The sequence below is a fragment of the Haliotis asinina genome, chromosome 8 (assembly GCF_037392515.1).
Source record: "Haliotis asinina isolate JCU_RB_2024 chromosome 8, JCU_Hal_asi_v2, whole genome shotgun sequence".
NCBI lineage: Eukaryota > Metazoa > Mollusca > Gastropoda > Lepetellida > Haliotidae > Haliotis > Haliotis asinina.
The window spans coordinates 58,963,890-58,986,435 of record NC_090287.1 but is presented as its reverse complement, the minus strand read 5'-3'; positions in this window follow the sequence as shown (position 1 = coordinate 58,986,435).

The window sequence follows — 22,546 nt, the reverse complement described above, 5'->3', positions numbered from 1 at the left end:
CGTTCCCAGCAAAACACATAGTTTGCAGGCATGAAAAAATATTAGTTTAAAATACCAAGTATTAAACCTGAGAGAAAAAATGGTATTTGTCCTCAGGGATGGAGCTGGTGTCTGTCTGGATGCTGATAAATGATGTTACACTGGATCACAGCAAGACTGTGTCCGTGGGTGGATAATTATTCTGCACAGAATTCATATGGATGGGAATAAATATATTATTATCTGTGAGTTGTGATATACATTTTTCCCAAGTAGATGAAAACAGTATCATTTTCTGTATGTCTTAGAACAGGCTTCTTTACCTAATGATCATAAGTAATGCTGGCAAGAAATTTTCACGCCATTAGGACGGTTTACCATTCTATATCATGGTTCAAGGGGTTGGTTCCATTCTTTGGCTGATAAGAGAGGCTGACCACACACTGATAGTTGAAAATCCGCTCATAAACGGACATTAGGCGCCTTTCATAATACGTCAGTCCTTTAAGATTCCGAGAGCTTGTTAGTGCTGGATGTGGGGATGGTTTCACGCCTGTAGCAATATACGGTATCGGGATGCGATAAATGGGTTCAAACATTCTAACCACAAATTGAACCTGGGACTTCTGACAAGTGAACACTCAAACCACCAGGCTATCCTGCTCTAAGTGCAATGTACGGGATCCTTCGTATCAAGTCAAAACAGTCCTCTTCCATCGTGGTGGATATCTTACAACAATTCATCACGAAACACGAACACTGCATCAGCTATTATCTGCACAACAAATCAAACGACGCGGGCAGGTGCCGGGAAACATGACTAAATGATTTGCCGGATAAACTTCAGCAAACCGACAGTCAGTGATCCCTGTATTCGTGTAGGGCGTCTCACCTCAACACAAGAAAATGAGGGACGATCCTTTGCTGCTAGTGATAGTGGCAGGAAGGGGTTTGTGCGGGATCAATAACAGTCCATATACCGAAATGAGAGACGTATTAGATATGACTGGCGAAGACACAAACAGAGTAATGGATGACACGTGCAATATCGACATGTATTTGTGATGGTAAAGTTGCACGCATCATCATAAAGAACATTAGAGGTGATAAAAGCTCTCTTAGGTATTAAATCATGTTACCGAGCGAGCAGCATGTTTTAAACTGATTTGATCTCTCGGCTTTCAAACTGATTCACTGTTCAAATTAATAACTCACGCGTGTCACCTCTGACAGTTATGAGATGCGTCTGGTACAGATGATAATGCCTGTGTGTCACAGTGAGGGTAGCCTAGTGGTTAAAGCATTCGTCGTCATGCCGAAGGACCGAGTTCGATTCCCCACATGGTGTCCCCGGCTGTAATATTGATGAAAGCGACGTAAACTAAACTCATTCACTCACTTCACTCACACTCTTAGTGAGTGAGTAAGTGAGATGCAGTTTAACGTCACACTGGGAATTTTGCAGCTTTGTCGTGGCCTCAAGTTGAATATAAACTCTAAACCTAGTGTTACACCAAAATCTTGTCGTGGAATAGATTCTCACAGGTATAATTTAAAAGCAGGTAATAGAATGTTTGAGGATATGTTGATCATAATAATTACAGTATTTATGGAGGCTATAGATCGCCAGTAACTACAAGTGGTCACCATACTAGCAAACATAGGCTTTTGGGTACTGCCAGCAAGATTTACACAGTGTGAGTAAGTGAGTTTAGTTTTACGCCGCACTCAGACATATTCCGGCAATATGGCAACTGTGTGTAAATAATCGAATCTGGACCAGGCAGTTCAGTCACTAACATCGTAAGCATTGATCTACGCAAATGGGAACAGATGACATGTATCATCAGCGAACCTGACCGCACGATACCGTTAGTTGCCTCTTACGACAAGGATTGGTTGCTGAAGATCAGGATTTACATTATTCCCTGGCGGTTATGAGGAACTTAGCTCTCCCCCACCTCCTAAAAAATGACAGATTTCCTACATTTAAGAATCTAATAAGCACAAAAATAAATCTAATGGTGTGGCACCTAAAGAACCTCTTGATGGGAAGGTTAATCTGAACAGAATCTTGTCTCACAAAGAGCTCGTCATCTGAATGCCCTCAGCTCCTCCGACGCATCTGATAGGTTCATTTTACATATTTCCATTTTACACTTTATTTCTTGTTTACGACAAGATACAAAGGAGCTTTGTTCATCTATCTTTCTGGATTACAAAATCACCAAATTATTAAAAAAAAAAGAAAAAAAAAGGCAAAAGGCATTAAGTTCAAAGGCACTGATGGGAATAAGCACAATGGCACCCACTTTAGACTGTGCATCAATTACTTGTCAAAGAGATTCAGACTTTTAGAACTGATGAAGTTGTGACAGAACGTGTTCTAATTAGGACGATCATGCATGCCACCTTGTCAGCTATCACACAGATAAGAGATCAGTAGTTTGTTGAGGGTGTTTATAAAACGGGAGAGTAAAATCGTCGTTGTATAGACAGATATTCAATGGCGTGACGCTGAAGGTTTACAATTTACAATTTGTTGAAACAAAGACATAACATTCTTCAGTTTCACCCAAAACTAAATTACGCCTCCGAACATGCCAACAACTGCATGCGGTATAATCTTGAATATGATCAGGTCTTCAAAATGGTGACCACGCCAAAGAAATTAAACTCTTGAATACATGTAGTTTAAAACATACTATGCGCATATACCAGACCAAGGAATCGCATTCTGAAAGATTGGAGAAGAAACAGTAATGCATTTATCGTGGACAAAAGCCTTATATAAGCCTTTCTCTTATGCTATTTTCTGGAAAATATGAACATGTAATGACCACAATATTTTTTATTGATTTTGAAACATGGATGCTTTGACACTGCATTTGAAAAGATGAGACTCCACAAATCGGCCATTGTTATGGAAGGTTCTCAGATTCTGAATTCTGTGGTCAAATTATGCATAGATGGAACGAATGGTGTAGTGATGTATGGAAGAGGATCGCTATGAGCGGGTACCAAGAACCAATACACAGCAGTTAGAGAAGTTTAGCTTAGCGGTTTGAGCGTTCGCTTGTCACGCAATAATCCCGCCTGTTTCTGCAAGTATGGGAGCGTTGGATCGGATCTCAATCATCATAATCAAGGCGAAACGTAATTCGAACATAAATAACATCATGGAATTGTGGCCGACATAAAGGACTGAAATATTGTGAAAAGAAAGAAACTGCGTCATGTATGAACACAAATGGCATCTTCGGTCATGCATAAAGATATTACGTCTTCTGACATGAATAACAGGTGAATAATTTTCACCAGTAATATCGTGGAATCAAGAGATATGAACGGATATTTCTGTTTCAGGAACGTGCAAATATTCCCATGATCTTTTACCAGCAGAAATTCTGCAAGGCAACGAGTTATATCGGTTGTGGCAATGTTCATTTTGGTGATGTTAGTCCGTGGTGTCACTGAAAAAAACACAACGTCAGATATCGATGGGGTTGTGTCGTTTACCCTCAAGGAACACTTAAAGACCAGACAGCAATGTGTTGATATAGTCTACTCAGGTTACCCTTAAAGACCAGACAACATTGTGTTGATATAGTCTACTCAGGTTACCCTTAAAGACCAGACAATATTGTGTTGATGTAGCCTACTGTGGTTACTCTTTAAGAACAGACATCATTGTGTTTATGTAGTCTACTGGGGTTACCCTAAAAGAGCAGTAAAGATTATGTTTATGAAGCCGATTAAGTTGATTCCAGGAGAACACATAACATTGCATTGATGTAGCCCATTCTGCTACAAATCCCATTCTCACAACTCACCGTCAGACGGAACTGCGTTTTTTGTCGCTAAGCCATGATACCGTCATATGTTCCCGTGCCATAGTTGTCATGTCATCCAAGTCGTTGCAGCAGCGTTTAGGTCGCCGTGCTGACTGTTAGGTTATTATCCATTCCGTGATCTAAGATTTGTCAGACCGAGAAAATAATGTTTATAACGTATTGCCGCTATTTGCCGATCCTCAAACTAGTGAATAGCATGGCAAGCCAGCTCATCCGTTTTGCAATGAGAAGTTTGGAGGCGCAATATTAACTTAAATCCTGTTTGTTTTGCCAGGGAGGGAAAGAATCTATAATGTTTATGTCTCAGATAACAGAGCCAACAATCTGACAATGGGATGTCTCACGTCTGGGTCATGGAAAAAACAATAGGAAGTGATGAGTGTTTTTGTGAAATTGGAATTTTTAAAATTCAGTTAAAAGAAGGTGTTTACCAACTGATATGAGTATGGTTGAGATCGAGGCTGGTATTTATATTCTTTGAAGTTGTTTAATGCATCATTGACATAAAGGTCCCTGAAATGTCACTTGAATAGTGTCACGTGCGATATGTATGAAGCATGCCTGACATTCCGTTGAGTGAGTGAGTTTAGTTTCACGTCGCACACAGCAATATTCCAGCTATAAGGCGGCGGTCTGTAAGTAATCGAGTCTGGACCAGACAATCCAGTGATCAACAGCTTGAGCATCGATCTACGCAGTTAGGTTACGATAACATGTGTCAATCTAGACTGCAGGTCTGACGAGCCGATCCTGTTAGTCTCCTCTTACTACAAGCATGGGTAACTGAAGAACAGGTATTAAGCGGGTCATAACGGGTATCGCGTTCAGTGAACGATGCGACATAAATACCTAGTTACGTAACGAATCCAGTGAGTAAGATTTTACGCCGCTTTCAGCAATATGAAATATGACATATCACGGAAGAAATTGGCTTCACACGGATACCCATGTAAGAGCGCTGGTGGGGAATCGAACCTGAGTCTTCGGCGTGATGAGCAAACACTGTAACCACTAGGCTAATCCACCGCTGTGTCTAGAGCACAGGTACCTCACACACCCTGACCGCCGCATACAGATGAAATCAAATTTTATGAAATGAATGAAGGGTACTGATTGTTGTCACACAAAATGAAGCGAAGCGAAGTGGCTGATTTCACAATCTGACTGTAACACGTATAAACTATTTAACCAACACCTCACTGGAAATGAAAATGGTATTATATTATCTGAAAAAACATGTATTAGTTTGAAAATTTGAAAACGATTGGTATTAATTGTTTCCTAAACATGCAACTGTCGAGGGAACTCAATATGTTACTCATTCATAGGAATCTGTGAATATTCGGAATGGCTCATTTGAGTTTTTCAAATCATGCATATTCATGCATAATCATGCATACATATTCGGTACAAAACGCGTTTTCCAATTCGAAGTTGCATTGTAAACTCCACAAAGCAAAGTTTCACTGATAACGTCCAAACTAGAATCACATCAAATATTCACATGTTCGTTTTCGTTGAACTTTTTCCACCTGGTTATTAATACATGATATATCCATGCATGAATCACATGTCCCATGTTTACTTCTTTAGCTCTGTACCTCCAGGCATGTTTAGAATGATGCCATGGGCAGACGTCGAAGAACACCAGGTAAAAGAAACGTAGGTATCAGATCATCAATGCGGATCAAGTCGCATTGAACCAGGAGCAGACAAGCCGTCAACACTAGAGTGTAATTAGTGATATAGATTTCAAGACATTTCTTCATATCGAAATTCATAAGACTGAATATTGATGGAACCTGATGGAATACCACAAACTCGGGCTTATTGTATCATGGTTGATGTAATGAGCATCAATATTCACAATCGGATGAAAATGATATGCATCCAGTCAACGAGTCTCGTCACCTTATCCCTTTAGTCGCCTCATACCACAAACTCGGGCTGGTGTGAAACCTGAACTCCAAGTCACATCCTCTCAACATCCTCAAATGACTGCTACAGATGCTCTCTCAACAAACACTGCTCATACGCGAGGTCAAACACGGCCGTTCAATCTGTTAATAGACGCCTAAACCAGTACCCACTGTTCCTCAGGGAACACTTTACTGCAAACAAGATCTTATCGACATGAGAGAGACCAAACTTCCAAAGCTCCTGTGTCGATTGCTAACAATCAGATAACACCCTCTGACAAATAACGCTCCGCTATGTAGCCGACAAAACCTGCATACTATGAAAGAGTTTTATCGAGCTAAAGGTTTTAGTCAAAGAACGTACATTTACACCACTGCTAGAGTACGCAAATGCACCTGGTGTCTGCCTTTCTTCCGAGAGAGATCAAACAGCCCCCGATCAACTAAGACGGTCAATTCTTTGATATCAGAGACAGAAAAGACAGCTGTAATCCATTGAAGCTGTCTGCAGTGGATTCCCCTGACACCTGAAAGCTACATCATTGTTATTCCTGTACAGAGAATACTTACTTGATCTATGTACGTGTCAGTACGATTGTGCGAACTTAAAACAATTGCATACGTGTACGTCTATGCTGCAAACTGGTACAACAAAACTCAATAGAATAGGCCTTCAGCAACTCATTCTTGCCATAAAAGGCGACAATGCCTGTCGTAAGAGGCGACTAACGGGATCGGGTGGTCAGACTCACTGACTTGGTTGACACATTCCCAATTGTGCAGATCGATGCTCATGTTGTTGATCACTGGATTGTCTGGTCCAGACTCGATTATTTACAGAACGCCGCCGTATAGCTGGGATATTGCTGAGTGCGACGTAAAAATAGACTCACTCATTCACTCACTCCATTCAGAAAGTATAAAAAACCGATCCTACAATAAATAACGGAACACGAAGTAATGTCCTACAATACAGGAAATAGAGAGTCATGCAGTTGTGTCTTCCTGCAGGATTATGGGAATTATAGTACCATTCTGCCCAGCGGGAAATGTGGCATCGGGTCCTTTTCTCCATGAAGTGATGTAATGCGTGGTATTGTTCAATCCCGTAGGAATTTAGTATGTAATGTAAATTTAGTAAAATCATACATGAAACAATAGGGCAGTTTGTAACGTTTGCCTGCTACATATAAACGAACATGATGTAGTAGCATGTTCGCCTGTAGGAAATAAAGAAACATGTAGCATCTTACAACCCTTCACGAAATAATGGGACGTTCTATATTTGACAAGCTTCGGGAAATACAACTACATGTATTCAGTTAGGCAGGCCATGGGTAATGCGAATTAGAAGGGCATATTCTTACATCGCTTACTTGCAGGAAATAGACACTTGTAGCAATGTCCTATCCGTCATGAATTCTGAACTTGTTAACGTCGTATCCTGCTAGACTGTAGGAAATATGGCAGCGTGTGCTAAGATCCTTCGTGACAAGAAATAAAGGTACTGTAGTAATGCCTTCTCTACAGGAATTACAGGAATGTGTGGCACGATAGAATGTAGCAAAGCCTTTTAAAGCAGGAAATATAGGAGTGTGTAGTAAAGTCCTTATCTGCAGGAAATGCACGTAATAATCACAAATTTGTTGTCGACCTGCAGAGTAGGACAATAGGAAATGTGTATCCTACCCTGCAGGAAATATAGGAACATGTAGGTATGTCCTACCTGCAGGAAATAAAAAGATCTTGTAGAACTGTTCTACCTCGCGGGGAATAAAAGAACATATAATGTTCTATCCCGTGGGAAATAAAGGAACATGTAGTACTGTTCTGCCTCTTGGGAAATAAAGTTCATGTAGTAATGCTCTACCGATAATAACCATGGGACCAATAAATAAGGTATGAGGATGCTTAATATGAATATATATGCCAGTTTTCGGGGTGTTACTGCACCAACATACTCGGTGACCGTTATCATGAAGAGATATCCAGGTTTCGATCACACCCAGTGTTGAATAATACACCACAGATTAAATGGCAAGGATACATTCGAGGTCACGAGAATAACGAATAAACGGGCATGGAGCTCCAACAACAGACAAACAGAAATGTTGAATTCAAAACTCGAGAACCAACGAAGATTGAAAGAAACTAACCTGGAGGCACGAATGCCGATTACTGGCACCAAACGCCGCTCGATGTAGTAACAACCTTATCCCCGCTTAACCATCAATAGCATGAGGCGTCGATGTTACATCACATTAAAGCCAGCAGTATTGTGGAGTGTCTCAAGGTTGATTTCCCACTTTCTACATGACAGGAGTACTCCGCAGGCTTCTCTGTCCCAGATAAACAGACACCTTTCCTCGTAACGTGTCAACGCTGGGCAGGAAGTTCCCCTGGGCCTGATATATACATTGATTTGCCACTAATGATTTAGCCGTACCTCCCTGCTCTGCTACCCACGTTGAATGGTTCTCTCTTAAACGTTGAACCGTTGTTACCGTCTGCACAAACGCTTGTTCTGGAAGTGGTAGTTTCTGCAGCTATTAAATAAATTACGGACAAAGTTAGGAGGTATCAATGGAAGGCGCTGTAGATTCTGGTTAGGGTGCGCGGATTTTAAGTCCATGGTGCCAAGTTACCAACGACCACTGGTACCGGAGTAGTAGGGACTGCTATTGGATAACGGTTTGGAGGGAGCATGATACCCTGATACCAATAAGGAGATATGAGTAAACTTACACCTTGCCCCATATAGAACATATACGTGCTTTTAGTACCCTAGTACACTCAAGTACGAGTCACAAGTATCTGGAAGAGATGAGTACCGGAGTACACGACAAATCCTAAAGTACATTCATAACAAACCAAACGAACAATGCAATAAACATCTGTTGAATATATTAATCAGACATCACTACAAAGCACGGGTATAGCAGAGCGACATGGCAGTATTACCTGTCTTTACACAGATGACTGTCACCCCTCGGTCACTGGCTGGATGAGGACACCGGATTCCCGCTGCACTGACCGTTGAGAATCATCCCCATACTGAACCGGGCCGTCTCTAATCAGGGGTAATGTATGGCTGGAGTGCCTCTCACCATTTGTTCTGTTGGGCCAGCTGACCAACAGAAGGGCAATTAAGCCTTTCTCTCTGCGGGACAGGTTAGCCGTCTCATATAGCTGAGGCCACACTCAAATACGGCCAGTCTTACTGCCATCGATCCAAGTAATCTTTTACGGAAGGTTTCTTTTCTTCAAGTGCGATTAGTTTCTTGAAGCACTTGAAGGCAAGAATTGTTTGGTATTTCAGCCTGGGTGGGATGGTGAATTATGACCCTATGTGGAGAAGGGGGGTCCAGGTATTGGCCCAGAACTAGCATACGTATATTATAAGAAAATCACAAGGCGCTGAGAACAGGATTCGGAAAAAAACCCGGAAGGGGGCCATCATCTGTTTTGCATTTAAAACTTGAAATTAGTATATTTTTTGTGGAAAGTCGAGGATGTGGACTACCCGTGAATATCGGTGGTGAAGCATCTGTTACACAAGTTGCAGATGCGGCTCTATATCGTAAAAGCGCTCCAACGCTGTTTTGGTCTTTTCACTCGCTCTCGTTTTCAACGTTTGAAGGCTTCTTTCATTTCCTTTTTTACTAGGCTGTATTCACGATGTCTTGGATTTAGTTGATGCCAGAATCGTAGACTGTTGACCGAGTTAAATTACATGGGCAATGGAGGAAGTATTTGTGAAACCATTACTTTCAAGCATATAACATGTACATCAGGATTGTGGTCTCGATTAAAGAGATTCCATTAGGTAACATTACGGTGAAAAAGGTATGAAAGGATGATTGGTAATGAGAAATGACACCAGGTGTTTAGGAAAAGATTAAGCTTGTCCTGACTCTACTGGCAGCATCCGCCATTCACAAACCACGCATTAAAATATGATATGTGTTTGTTGCTTCATCGTTGTCTAGATATCCGACATTGGCATGTAAACTACCGAGTCATCAAGTGATGGACTTCAAAATACAACGACAGACATATATCGATTTGCTGACACTAAAAGCTTTATGTAATTATGTAAGGCCTATTCCTTCTGTGTGCATGTGTAGAATTCTAATGCTTGTCACACCACAGAAAACCTTTGTTCGTGTGGCATTACAGTGAGTAGGGAAAGAAGACGTTTTTATGGTTCTGTTTCTTATTTAACACTGCACAATTCAGCTATAATACGCCTGACAACCCAATGATTGACATCATGAGCATCGATTTACTCACTATGGCCATAATGAGGAACCAAGTGAGTGACCATGACAATGTGGTCGGGTTATCCGCCTCTGCTGTCAATCATGGGTTGATGAAAACCCGGATCTTTTATGCCTCTGCCTCTACATTTCTTTAATTGTAATTGAGTCAGCATAATCAATAACTGTTACTGAGCGCATGATGATAATTCAGTCCACCAGCTAAAAAGTCAACTCAGTTCATGTCAATATGAACATAAACTTGAGATAATAACTTGTCTCATCTCTTGAGACAGATTCCATTCAGCCCAAAAAGGTAAGACGGTTAAAACAAAGCACGTGTAAGCTCGAAGAACACAGTCCTGTATGAATAGCGGTCACTCCCTGGTCAGCAAACAGGTCAAGAGGTTTTTGATATTCACAAATCCTGATCTTCGAGTGATGCTCTGTAGAGACGTGCTGATACGGCAATGGGCGGTGAGGCATGAGGTACTTAAACCACCTCGGCTTTGCTTCTCGGACGCTGTAGTCGAATTGAGCAGCCCCACATTGAGGCAAGGCATCCATCAGACCCTAGCTTTTGTCGTTCATTTGGGAGATTTGTGCAGGCAATAAACATCCTTACGACTGAGATAAACCAGTCTGTGAGAACGAGTAAGAGTGATTGCCTGAAGAAAACCATGATACTTATAGCACACGAGAGTTTTATGGCCCAGAACACTTGCCTCATCCCATCTATGTATCAGAAATATACAGTTATATTGCTGCCTCTTGCATATTGACAGATATATGCACACATGACGTGATAAGATAGAACATATAGACCATAGGATTGAGGCGTCCCTGTGGACACGCAGGGTGAGAATAGCTGAAACATATACACTATGCCTTTGAAGAGTGTGAAATAGGTGAAGTGTACCATCTATCAGATAGGGCCGTTCAAGGACACATAGAGCATGCGAGTATGCGAAGAATATATATCAGTTTGAATCGTTTTGACGTACAGGGAACATGTCAATAGGTGAAGGCATATGTACCGTCAGATAATCTTTTCTGGGTAGTTAGAACATAATATGAACAGGTGAAGTATATTTTCTATCAGACAGCCGTTTCTGGGTAGATGAAACATAAGAATTAGTGAAGTACATCCACTATCAGACAGACGTTTCTCGATACTTAGAACATGTGAACCGGTGAAGTGCATACTTTCATTTTGAGTCATTTGTGGGTGCTACGGGGTGTGAACATTTGCCATATATCAAATCAGTTAGGGCTCTTTGTGTATCGAAGCAATGGATGGAGAAACAAACGTAAGCCGTTTCGAGGTTTCGAGAGGAAGGGAATCGTTTCTGTGTCATTCAGCACCATCCAGTGTTCCATCGATTTGTTAAAGCATTCGCTGTAAGTACTGAAAACTACAGCACTGACATCTCCTTTCACTGCATGACCAAATCCCTTGTTGTATTCACATAAATAGAGTGAAGTCGCCCACCATTTTACGGCAGGACGCTGCACTTAGCAATATTCCAGCTACAAGGTGGCGGTTTGTAAATAATCAATTCAAACAACCCAGTGATTAACATCATGAGCATCGATCTACGCATTTGGGAACCAATGACATGTGTAAACCAAGTCAGCGAACCTGACCACCCGATCCCATGAGTCGTATTTTATGAGAAACATGGATCCTGAAGATCAATATTTTAAACCGGATCTTCACGGACCACACCATACAGAAGTCATGGTTAATTGTAGTTTGGGGTGTGTTGGAGTTTCTGGCACAGATACAGGTCTATATCTGAAACGTGTATGAAGATCATTTTTTGACAGTGTGTGCTGTAGGGGGGTGTCTCAAATGAGCTTCTCGACTGTCAGGGGTGACGTATGCCGCAGCCTAAGTAAACTTAGTCTCAGTGTATTTCGTTACACTCCACCAATGAGTCTAACAAAACCCAGTAGAAGGTCGCGTCAGGTAACCTTTGAGCGACCAATGACAGTCCAATCAAACGCGAGACGGTTAAATAGATTCAACCAATCACACAACAGCTACTATTTAGGGATCGGAGGGACTCTCAAAATATTTAGGTCACTGACACAGATCTCTCCACAAACAAAAATCCACATATAACACAGTTATTTGACCTGCAGTATATACGCTTTTGGGTTTCTGCTGACATGGTTACCATTAGTTAATAGTTCCGCAAGAAGACATCCTTGAATATTGCCAAAACACTATTTTCAGCGACTGTTTACTCACCGTTGTCATGGTTGTAACGTGCGCCGTGTGCATCATCACCCGGAAGTGAGGGTACGCTAAATAGCATTCGGAATTGTTCGGGTACGAAACTTTTCGAGATAAAAAGTTCAAAAGATATGTGCGAATGTCCACTTTCGTGATTTGGTAAGCTGTGTTCTGTTTGGTCAATCTCAAAGGTTACCTGACGCGACCGCCCATGAGGTTTTTTTAGACTCAGTAGTGGAGTGTAACGAAAAGTACTGAGGATAAGTTTACTTAGACTGACGTATGCCGCTTCTCACTTGTGAGTGAGTGAGTCAGTCAGTGGCTGTCTCTTGTGCGGTGTCAGACCGTCTTGGGTGAAAAGCTCAAATATATCTAAATATACCCGGTAAGGAGTTGCAAAAACAACTCTTCTTTTAGAGATTGCTGCAACTTCCAGTGATGCATACAAAGAAATTCATCTATCCATGCTGCACAAATTCCATTTCATCTACCCGTATGGCATAGGCCACGATATCTATTCAGTTTGACACAAGGCTTCACCCGAAAACGGTACAGGTATTATTTCATGTAACCATTTTGCACACAGGCTACAGACTGAGACTTGAGGATCGGTGTGTACGTCATATGACAGCGAGATTTGGAGATCATTGCGAGATAGGAGAAAATGAGAGTTCGAGATGTCACAGAAAGACTCGAAGATGAGTGTACATGATATGACTTAAGGCAAGTGTCCACTCATCTCCAAGTCTTGCTGGCTCTCCCGAGCTCAGGACCCAGATTTTGGAAGCTCTCATAACGCTAAAACGGTCGAAAGTTAATGTTAATGAATGGCACTTACGACTATCTTAGAGGTAAAAGAGCCTAAAGAATATAGGTCTAAATCTCCAAATCTCACTTCAGAATCACGCTCTGTTTTCTCCAAGTCTCGTGGTAGTGATACATCAGATGGGGACAACGTTTATAACGGCTGTGACGATGCTATCGATAATTTAAAAAAATATCGATAATTTAAAAAAATATCGATAATTTAAAAAAATATCGATAATTCACTGTGACTCAAGTTTTGAAATTGACAGCTATCACTTGAAACGACTTTATGCTCAGCAGATAAAAAAAACAATGACATGCACCATTTGCCTCTTGCCGAGATTAGAAATAGATTTCTTCCAGCTGTTTATTCATTTGAAGAGTCGACACAAAGAGCAAGCGTGGATGTGTTTTTTGTCGTTGCCTTCTCACTATCTTGTGCGTTTAGCAGGGGTGTAGATACTTACGCTGAAATAGCCAAGTCGCTCTATACGTAATCACGTCTCACGAAAGGAATATCGGGTTAACAAAAATGTCACAATCGCAAGGTTGGAATTACAAAAAATGTTTGATTTCAATCTGTGTTTCCCCTTGAGGAAGTGGAACGAAGGACCTTTTTTGAATGTAATCTTGGACAAATTGAATGTGACAACATTCTCCAGTGGATGTGCAGGTCAGTGGAGTTGAGCGATGCGGTCGAATCAGCCTGTTTGGCAGTACCAAGGCGTACCTCACCGACAGGAACGTTCCGTGAAGTCATCATCATGGTCTTACGTCGACTGCGATGCAGGAATACTAACATACTGATGAAAATGTCCCGAATTCCATGAGGAAAAATGAAATTCTATTTCCATGTGTACATGACAGACATTTATAAGACGTTTTTGAATATCTGCTTGCATTTCATTTTCGTTTTAAGAATTCAAGGATAATTATAGATGAAATAGTTTTCCCCTTGTCTAGGATTATTCATGGCTTACCAACATCTGATTCCGTTTAAAGGTGGTATTTATGGTTGGACTTGGTCATCGCTATACTCCAATTGGGTTGCGTGCTGCATGTTCATTCAGGGTACCATACCGGATCTAGTGGCACCATGATTGTCTAGCAGACAGGTTTATGGAACTTTACAAATTTACTGATTGACTCGAAAGTATCAACGCAATCGTGAGTTATTACAACTTTGGTTGCGAAGATATTACTGTTCTGTTTGACACGACTGTATAATGGTTGACGGTTGAGTGGGGTCAGTTGAGAGCAAGGTGGTGCGCTTGACAGTGATGTGAGGAGACAGCGTGTTGGCTTTTGTGAGAGATAGGGAGCGTGTGTGTGTATGTGTGGGTGTAGGTGAGGATGAGGATGAGTGGAAAGGCAGCGGAGATGGAGAAGGAAGAGGTCTTGTGTGGGGGCATGTGTTTCTTTCTACGTTTTTGTGTATATTTGTGTTGTGTGAATGTGTTTGTGTAAGTGTTCGTGTGTGTATGCATGTGACTGAGTGTATCATTTTACGCCGCTTTTAGCAATATTCCAGCAAGATCATGGGGGACAAGAGAAATGGGCTTCATACAGTGTGCCCATATGGGGAATCGAGCCCGGGTCTTCGGCGTGACGAGCGGACGTTTTATCCATTAGACTACCCCCACCGCCCCCTGTATGTATATGTGTATGTACGTATGTATGTACGTACGTACGTACGTACGCACGTACGTACGTATGTATGTATGTATGTATGTATGTATGTATGTATGTGTGTGTGTGTGTGTGTGTGTCTGTCTGTATGTATGTGCGTGCGTGCGTGCGTGCGTGTTTGTGTGAGTGTCTGACTTTGTGTGTTTGTGTGTTAGTGTGTGTTTTGTGAGTATGTGTGAATGTGTGCTTGTGTCAATCTGTGTTTGTATGCATGAGCGAGTGTGTGTGTATATGTGTGTGTGTTTGTGAATATGTGTGTACTTGTGTGTTTCTGAATATATGTGTGTGAGTGTGTGTGTGTGAGAGAGAGAGAGACAGTGAGTTTGTGAATATGTCTGTGTGTAGGTGAAGATGCTGGAGGAAGACAGGAAATGGATACGAGGGACAGATGGAGAAGCAACACAGAGACGGGGAAGAAGTAAATCTTCAACGCGATCTAATACAACACAAGCTGAGCATGACACATTGTTCATGTAATCTCGAGCTGTCGTCCACAACGAATGTCATCTATCACATTACAGGTAAAGCGTCAAGCCAGTGGTTGAAGAAGGTCAAGGCTTTCAGCGTGATTGGACATCGATACAGTGATCAATATATAAGTGATCGGGGATGTCATAGATGGATAGTTGAGCCTGATATTGAATACTGTATTGGACTTTTCTCGCTCGTATAGTGTGAATTTATACGTATCGCGGGGACGTTGATTCCTGAACGTCAGCAAAAATATCATAAATACGTGGGAGAAAGGTAACCAAGCGGGCAGTCCGTGTGTGTATATATACAGTTCTAAAGCTGACAGATACCAAAATAACATTTCCCGGAAATTCAGGTTGGCGGTGTAAACCACACTATTTCCAATGACAAACGTGCCTTTGTCACGTTGGCAGTGTAAACCACTCAGTTCCAATGGCAAACATGTCTTTGTGTTCCAGATTTGTGAAACTCGCCATGGTTGTTTGATCTATACTGCCCATAATATGTATCCAATATGTACTGAAATCATCTTTTATACGCCACATTGCCATAATGGACAATTACGCGACTTATCAATTAGTTTGGGGTTACCGTTTTTAAAAAGGACTTGCAATAATATTATGGTATGAAAATAGTGACTTTGCCTAATGAACTCTGATTGCAAGTTATCAAACAGAAAAGAATAATTCTAAGATACACATGATGTTGCAAATGTAAAGTCTGGTCGGTGAGACAGCAGTGATAGTCCTATGAATCTGATAATTCATTATTGACTGTAAAGCCTTGACGTCTGAAACGTCACGTATAGCAAAGCACTCCGGTAAAGAAGTTGAAATTACCGTCAGTCAGCTTGGTAAAACCGAAAAGAAAAAAATCGCGTATTTTCTGTTAACTGTAACATGTTTTCCAACTGCGATATTGACAATGTATTATGCGTACTCACGTAATGTGTCAGCGAGCACTACTATATCCCGAAGCACTCTCCGTTGTATATTACACGAAAACAGATCGATTATCGAGCAACGATACAATACAGCTACCAGTTGGTGTGCAAGGGGCATGTTTTCACAAATCTGCGATCACATTAAAGAAATATTATTCATGTGTTCGTAAAGATTCAATCGCTGGTTGTGGACCGGAAGTGAAGCGAAGTCACATTTCCGGTTTGCTAGATTTTGATTTTGTCATGTCTTTCTCGCCTAGTAGAATTGGTTTGGGCGTATAATGAGATTTGTTATTCAACGTTGAATATTTCCACGTGGTGATTTCTCACAAGCTGATTTAGCACATCAGAAATCCCAAAACACTCACATGATAACTAAAACCATCCGATCAAGCATTAGGCCTGCACATTCGATACGAACCACGGAGGTCAAGGTCACCGCAATGGCATAGAGCTGTTATAATTGGTAGTGTTATGCCAATGCCGAATGATTGATCTGTGAGCTTATTATCCGAACCCCTTTTTCTCGCCTCAGCAGTCACGTGGCATCAAGTCAACGCCCCCATCGTGGACGTCTGTATCAGCCCGTATCAACATCTCGCCTGTTGGTCGGGATTACCGGTTGACTGTTCAACCTCTATGAATACCATCATCAGAATTCAATATCATCAAGACTAATTTCGCACCAAATGATCAATGCAGTTGTCGAATTCTGAATCCACTGACGAATGACGCTTATGTAATCTAAATGACTTGTTAAACAAATTTATAGCCTGGCCTCTATGTGAATCGGACAATCGACGACTATAGGGCGAGCTTTGGCGTGAGAATATCTTCGTTATTTGGAGCGGGCTAGGTCGGAACATAGGGTGGCATACATAATGGCGTGGTTGATGAAAACCCGAACCAACTGAATATTACGGTTAATACATCAATTTGTATTCAGCCTTTCTGATTAACTTCGTTTGTTACAAGGAACACAGCAGTTGATGGCGCGCGGCCTGCACATACAAATATTGAATAAACTTTCTTTGAATCTCCTTTGATTGAATTGTTGTGCATCTTGATCTTTCAATTTGCTAGTAAACACGATTTATAGATTTCCATTGAACAACGTGTGCTGAGATAAAACGTTGAGCATCCATAGTCACGAATGTGGATGTAGTTCCTTGTTTCCTTGTTGGAGATGTGTGATTGCACGATGTCGGGAGATGAGACTGAAACATGTCCCTGTCATGAACGTTAGTAATAACTACCTGTGATTTTGTGTCTATAATATATTTACGTGGTAAGTGTCTCTAATATGCGTCTGAAATATACCCTGTGATATGTGTCTATATTATATTCCTATGATATGTGTCTGGAATATATTCCTGTGATATGTGTCTGAAATATACCCCCGTGGTATGTGTTTCTAATATATCCCTGTGATATGTGTCTGAAATATTATCCTTGTGATATCTGTCTGTAATATGCACCTATGATATGTGTCTATTTCATATTCCCGGGCCATGTGTCGGTAGTACCTGTGATTTGTTACTGTAACATGTATCTGTGCACAGGTTCTAACAGGTACCTGTTTTGTGAGCTCGTCATATTTACCTGCTGTATGTGTTGGTAATTTTACCCTCTCTACATTCCATCAGAATGTTCTTGATTTTATAACTTGTCATTTTTACCTGCTATAGATACCTGATGAGTGTGTTGGTAATATTTACATATATCATACGTCTGTAAGGTGTACATGACATTTAGTGGTAATGTAAATATGGTGGTGTGACGCAACAGTTTCATAGCTAAGAGTATGCAAATATATGCATCGATCTCGCATATTACAACACCAGTATCTATCGGCGGACTAGCTCCTGTTGATTGTTTATTTTTTTATTAGATTGCATGACCTTCCAAATATTTCACCAGGCCTAGCGAACACATGCTTCATGTGTGATAGCAGGCCATTCATAATCCTAGTGTAACGGGAGACATAGTTTCATGAATGACAACACCTAATTCGTAATCTTGGTCTCACGGCAGACAAAATTCCGTGTTTGCGTCTCTTTTGTAATCCTGGTCTAACGAGAGACACGGATTCAAGAATTCTATCGTAATCCTTTTCTGACGAGAGACACAGGTTCAAGATTTCTATCGTAATCCTTTTCTGACGAGAGACACAGGTTCAAGATTTCTATCGTAATCCTTTTCTGACGAGAGACACAGGTTCAAGATATCTTTCATAATCCTGGTCTAACGAGAAACCTTTTTCCATGGTCACCTAATCTCTTGTTCTCTTGCTTTAACAAGAAAATACTTCACATGGTGACCTCACTTCTTGTGTAATTCTGGTCACAGGTGTAACAAGACACCCGCGTGCATATTACATGTTACAAGGGGTTTTAATATGTAATATGATCAAGTCATCCATTTCGCTACCCTCGTCTACTACACGCGCAACCTAATGGATTACCTCATCACTTTATAAGCTTGGCCTAACTAGATACACAGTTTCTATGACGACCTCTTCTCTTGTGTTAACCTGGTTTAACGAGAGACAGTTTCATGAGTGACCACATTTATTTTGCAACCCAGAACTGACCACATGTCACGGTCAGAGACCTTTGGCATCCCGGCCTCGTATCCTCACTGTCAGGTCGATGCTATTTTGAAAATTTATTTCATTAACGTGTACTCTAATTAGATAAATTCGTTTCTAGTGAACGCACGCCTAACTGACAACGATCCCTTCTTTAACTATAACAATATGATTATAGTTTAATAACCACACAACATACAGAATATTGACAGAAGCCACTGAGAATAGCAATATCCAAGAAAAAGTATAATGAGAACGTTCAAAGCCTTGCTCGGAGTTTTATAGCATGATATGAAGATAATTGGGTTATTAGTGTCAGAGAGCCCGTCCTGCAGCTGTGCGGAGTTGTAGTCGTTTTATGTGGATGTTGAAGGAAAATCTTAGCGATCTACCAGCGCCACTTGAAACATAACAAGGAGTATTACGAAGATGGCCTCCTATAGCCACGAGACGTGTAAATCTATGGTGAAGAAGATGTTAGTCTTAATGCTGCTTTTCATTCTTACATCTAGCATCTATTAGAACCCAATATTCCCAATACTGAATCAGATATATCGCACATCTGAATCACACATATCCTCCTTTTGAATCATGCACATCCCTTAATTAAAGCACATATATCCCTTAGTGATGTCTGAAGCTCTGTTAAATGATGTTGTGGGCCACAGGGGAATTATGATGCCTGAAAATAATTTTTTGAACGTCTTCGTAGCATATTTGAATGCCTTATCTGAACGTCTTCGTAGCATATTTGAATGCCTTATCTGAACGTCTTCGTAGCATATTTGAATGCCTTATCTGAACGTCTTCGTAGCATATTTGAATGCCTTATCTGAACGTCTTAATAGCATATCTGAATCTCTTAGCATATCTGAAAGTCTTCGTAGCATATCTGAATGTCTTAGCAGCATAACTGAACATCTTAGCGTATTTGAATGTCTTAGTAGAATACCCCAACGTCTTAGCATATCTGAAAGTCTTCGTAGCATATCTGAATGTCTTAGCAGCATAACTGAACATCTTAGCGTATTTGAATGTCTTAGTAGAATACCCCAACGTCTTAGCATATCTGAACGTCTGAGTAGCAAATCTGAATATCTAAGCATATCTGAAAATCTTAGCAATAATCAGTAGCCTTAGTAGCATATATCAGTGTCTTAGCAGCATTTGTTAATGTCCTAATGTTATATCTGAATGTCTTTGTATCATATCTGAATGCCTTTGTGGCATATCTGAATATGCGTTTGTAGTAAATCTGTAAGGTTGGGTAACATATGGGAAGGTCGTCGTTACATGTTTGAATGTTTCAGTGGCATATCTGAATGCCTAAGTAGTATATCTGAATACCTTTCTGCCATATGTGAATGCGTAAAATGCTCGAAACAAGGTCAAAGACACCAATACTTTGGCTCTGCCAGTCCTCTCCTATTCCGTCGGAGTAGTGGATTGGACAAAACAAGATATCCAGAGTCTTGACCGCCTGACCAGATGGATCATGTCTGATAACAGAGCACACCACCCGTTAATCGTTTATATATGCCAATCAGTTCTGGAGATCGGGGTTTGATTAATATAGAGACTCTTCATGACAGAATTATATTGTGTCCATTTGCACAAATTTATTTATCGGATGATCCTCTGGTGATACACGGCAAGACTCATGATGAAAGCAAGGAATTCCACAGCTATTTTAAGCGTGCCAAGGCTGTTGGACACAATCTGAAATTTGAGGTTGATTTTGTTGATGGCGATGTAATGCTGGACGGTAGAGCGATGGGAGTAAACTAGGTGAAGTCCTTCACTAAGTCTGCTCTGAGTCGGTCTTTTGTGGAGAAATTTTCTGAAAGGCCATTGCATCGTGTGTACATGCAGTGTGTGGGACAGAACTGCAATCCAACCGACTCCTTCGCCTGGATAAAGTCGGCTGATCTCAAATATGAAACTGAGGCCTTCCTATTTGCTGATCAGGACAAGCCACTTCCAACTAGCAATCGTCTGAATGCGACTCCTAATCAAAATGTTAACCTGAAATGTCGATTGTGTAATGAATTTACAGAGACTGTCCAACACCTTGTCAGTGGATGCCCTTCCTTGACACAACCAGCACATCTTATAAGACATGATGGCATGGCTCGCTGCTTTTTACTATCCGCCTGTGGCTTTGACCCCGAGGTCCATCCATGGTACGACCCTGAACATGCCCAAGGCGTCATGGAAAATGATGCTTTTAAACTTCTCTTGAATAAGCCAATATACAGCCAAAGACGCATCCCAGCCAACAAACCTGATCGTCTTCTTTTTGATAAAGCCAATGAATATATTCATATCATTGAATTTTCTGTCCCTTTTGATAGCAATGGGATTGGCAAGATTCAGGAAAAGCATGATAAATATGCGGACCTTGCCTCTGAAATGTCTCGTTTGCATCCCAAGTACACAGTCGTCAGGCATCCCATTGTTCTCGGTGCCCTTGGTTTGGTACCTTCTGAATTCTTGGCAAAGATCAGGAGAGTGCCCGGGTTATTCACCGGGAGCATAGCCCTTCTGACAATCTCGGTATTGCTGAAGGCTGCAGAGTTGGGGAGCCTTGATATTCTCCGGAAGGTTCTTGATGGGTTCGGGTAGGCAGTGTTTCCCGGGAGAAGTCTGGGCTGTGTGGAGAGGGGGCGAGGGCCCTGAGCTGATGATGAGCCTTACCAACCTGACTGTGCCAGGATCACCCGAACCCTCTCTGCTGCATTTCAATCTTAATCTGTAAAACATAATAATGACCTCATCAGCACAGATCCCCAACACCTCTGACTCATCTCCTCCACATGGATGACATCGAGCTCCTTGCCAAAATAGATACCAATTTGAAAGAACTGGTTCCCCTTTCGAGTCGTCTTCCAAGGATATCGGCAAGACATTTGGACTCGTCAAATGTAATAGTCTTCTCTTGGCACTGTAACTAATGATGGATCGGTCAGGTTATAAGTTGTAGGAGTTATTGAGCATCTAGTGGAAGATCAGGCCCACACCTATCGTGGAATGCAAGTTCGAAACAAGCTCCAGTATGCCCAGATTCAAGATACATTTCGGGCTGAGTTTAAATCTCGTTTAAAGAAAATCTGGAGAAAAACTAAATGCTCGAAACAAGGTCAAAGCCACCAATACTTTGGCTGTGCTAGACTTAAGTCCTCTCCTATTCCTTTGGAGTAGTTGATTGGACAAAACAAGACATCCAGGGTCTTGACCGCATGACCAGAAGGATCATGTCTGATAACAGAGCACACCACCCTCGTTCCACCCTCCACTGCATTTCTATCTTAAAACATACCAATAATAATATGTGCATTTATATTGCGCTAACCCCATTTACGAGGTGAATGGTCATAGCGTTAACAGTCAAAGCAAGACATATCATTACCAAGGATAACCCTATTAAGCTTTAGAAGGTTATAGTCACATGACTTAACCCACCGGGTACCCATTTTCTGCTGGGTGAACAGAGGCAATTGTTTAACAAACTCACTTGCCTAATTGAAACCACATATCACATGTGTTTCGTTGTGGGGCAGAACTGAAGTACTAGAAACTCTCACGAGGCAAGCTGCCGGACACCCATCCGAACACTGTCCGCGCCCATCGTTACTTAAGTTCTGATCGCACGCCACCATAGTAATGGTTTGTTAACTAACTGGTAGCATATATAAATGTCGTCGTAACATATTTGAATACCTTAGTGACGTATTCAGAAGCGTTTCTGAGTGTCTTAGTAGTATCCCTGAATGTCTTTATGTCTTTGTAG